The sequence below is a fragment of the Apium graveolens genome, chromosome 1 (genome assembly GCF_009905375.1).
Source record: "Apium graveolens cultivar Ventura chromosome 1, ASM990537v1, whole genome shotgun sequence".
Lineage (NCBI taxonomy): Eukaryota > Viridiplantae > Streptophyta > Magnoliopsida > Apiales > Apiaceae > Apium > Apium graveolens.
Genome location: NC_133647.1, coordinates 102,502,951 through 102,506,071, shown reverse-complemented (window position 1 = coordinate 102,506,071; position 3,121 = coordinate 102,502,951). Strand labels below are relative to the sequence as shown.

Sequence of the window (3,121 nt, the reverse complement as noted above, 5' to 3'; positions counted from 1 at the left end):
CCCCTCGTTTTGCTGTAAGGAATACATCTCCTGATGATTTAGTCTGCCCCTTGACAAAAAAGAAACGGCTCATCCCACATATAGCACTTCACTTCATGTAGAAACTTCTTCCTTTGAGCGGAAGTCAACTCTGAAGGCATTACGTTACTCACAAGGTAGTTCACTATATCGGCAAACCACGATTCTTCTGCTTTCACTCCAAATAACTCATAAGGTAGTTCACTATATCGGCAAACCACGGCATAACGTTACTCACAAGGAAGTCAACTCTGCTTGCACTCCTTGTAGCTTTATTAAGCTTCCTATAATCCATGCAAACTCTCTACCCCGTGACTGTTCGTGTAGGAATAAGCTCATTATTCTCATTTCTACCACAATGATACTACCTTTCTTTGGCACACACTGAACTGGGCTCACCCATGAACTGTCAAAAATAGGATAGATGATCCCTTCATCTAGCCAGTTGAGGATTTCCTTCTTCACAACCTCTTTCATGATTGGATTTAGCCATCTCTGTTGCACAACAGTAGGCTTGCTTCCTACTTCTAGCAGAATTTTATGCATACAATACGAAGGGCTGATTCCCTTGATATCTGCTATAGTCCAACCAATTATCGATTTAAATTCTCAAAGAATTCTCAAAAGCTTCTCCTCATCGCTACCTGAAAGGTCATATGCAATAATAACAGGCAAAGTAGATGCATCACCTAAAAATGCATACCTCAAATGTTCAGGTAAAGGCTTAAGCTCAAGAGTAGGAGCTTTCTCAATAGATGGCTTGAGGTGCTTCGAAGAACTTTTTAGCTCCTCCAATCCAAGAGATTGAAAAGGCATATCCATCTTTCGCTTCCAGGGAGAAGCATTCAAATATTGCAAGTGCTCGTCACCTTCGTCATCTTCACTATCGGAGTTCCCCAATAAGGCTTTCTCTAAGGCGTCGGACCTTAGCAATCGATCGAGTTCATAATTAACCACATAATCAACCATCTCCACCTTAAAACACTCCTCATTTTCCGTAGGGAATTTCATGGCATTGAACACATTAAAAGTTACATCCTGATCCATCACTCGCATGGTAAGCTCACCTTTCTACACATCTATCAAGGTTCGGCCAGTAGCCAAGAAATGTCTTCCCAAGATTATGGGAATTTTCTTATCCTCCTCGAAATCAAGAATTACAAAATCAGCAGGGAAGATGAGTTTATCCACCTTGACTAAGACATCATCCACAATACCTCGCGGATATGTAATAGAACGATCGGCCAACTGTAAAGTCATGTATGTAGGCTTTGGATCAGGCAAGTCTAACTTCTTGAAGATTGATAAGGGCATCAGATTGATGCTATCTCCCAGGTCACATAGACACTTATCAAATGACACCTTTCCAATGGTGCAAGGAATAGTGAAGCTTCCAGGATCTTTAAGCTTCGGAGGCAATTTCTATTGCAGCACCGCACTACATTCCTCTGTGAGAGCAACGGTCTCTAAGTCATCAAGCTTTACCTTCCTAGAGAGAATACCTTTCATGAACTTCGCATAACTAGGCATTTGTTCAAGAGCTTCAGTAAAACGTATGTTGATGTGAAGTTTCTTGAACACCTCCAGAAACTTCGCAAACTGCTTATCCAGCTTCTTCTTCTGCTGCCTCTTAGGAAAATGAGGTGGAGGATAGATCTGTTTCTCCCCTGTATTACCCTCAGGAGGAGTGTGCTCAATAGTAGTCTTTCTTGGTTCCACTTCGGCTTCCTTCTGCACTTCTTCATCTTCAGCCTCCACTTCAGAATCTGGAGTTCTAGCTTTTTCATGATTCGCAACCTTACTAGACCTCAATATGATTGCTTTAACATGCTCCTTAGCTTCCTTCTTACCTAGCACTTCAGTATCACTCGGAAGCGTGCTAGGTTGTCGATTCAATAATGCATTAGCAATTTGCCCAATTTGATTCTCCAAGGTCTTGATAGAAACAGCTTGGCTCTTGCACATGAGCCTCAACTCCTCCAATTCATATTTTTCATTAGCTTGAGGTAACTGCTGAAGTTGAAGTTATTGCCTCGGGGAATATTGCGGTTGCTGAAAACCAGGAGGGTTATACTGCTTTGTTGTGTATGGCTGATAAGATTGTTGCACCGTATTCTGATTGTTGCTCCAACTGAAGTTAGGATGATTGCGGTGATTCGGGTGATTAGTGGCTGGAGCTTGTTGTTGTGATCTCTGAAAGTTGCTCTAAAATTGAGCCGATTCGCTAGAAATAACACACTGCTCAGTTTCATGTACTCCCGCACAAAGCTCACAAACACTAGTGATTTGATTAACTCCATAATTAGCCAGAGAGTCCACTTTCATCGTCAAATATTGAAGTTGAGAAGCTATAGCAATAGCTGTATCCACTTCCATAATTCCAGCTACCTTTCCTTGTAAAATTCTTTGTGTAGGATTCTGGTATTCATCGGCTGCCATTAGCTCAATCAACAAGCTTCATTGTAGCTTTTAGCCCATAAGGCTCCACCAGATGCTGTATCGAGCATAGGTCTAGATTGTGCACCTAAACCATTATAGAAATAGTTTATAATCATCCAATCAGGCAGGCCATGGTGTGGGCACTTCCTTAGCATCTCCTTATATCGAACCCCAGCCTCACACAGAGATTCACCAGTTTACTAAGCAAATTGAGAAAGAGCATTCTTGATTCCAGCAGTCTTCGCCATAGGAAAGAATTTAGTGAGAAATTTTGTGCAAGATCCTCCCATCTGGTGATAGACCCTGGTGGTAGAGAATGTAACCAGCACTACGCTTTATCCCTCAAAGAGAATGGGAATAGTCGCAGCTTGATAGCATCTTCTACTACTTTCTCTTCGTCCTCAAAATCTTTCCTTCGCTCCTCTACAACTTCTTCCTCGTCTTTATCCAGAATTCTCCTACGAGCTCGTGAACGCGTATGCATACACGATCGCTAGAGTACCAGAAACACGACAAGAAAAAGAGAGGTAAGTAACAATGTCCGATTCAATAAACTTTAACGATCACTGATGACAAACACATAAACTAAAAGTTAACACTGCAGTCCCTGGCAGCGGCGCCAAAAACTTGTTAGGGCTAAACACGCGCTATTATTCACGCAAGT

At 42.0% G+C, this 3,121-nt stretch overlaps 1 non-coding gene across 1 annotated transcript; it reads left to right on the top strand.

Moving 5' to 3' along the window:
* The first annotated feature begins 2,583 nt into the window (after positions 1-2,583).
* Positions 2,584-2,690, top strand: LOC141683410 (small nucleolar RNA R71). Its single transcript, XR_012560273.1, has one exon. It is a non-coding gene; the product is annotated as a small nucleolar RNA R71 (small nucleolar RNA).
* Positions 2,691-3,121: the final 431 nt, after the last annotated feature.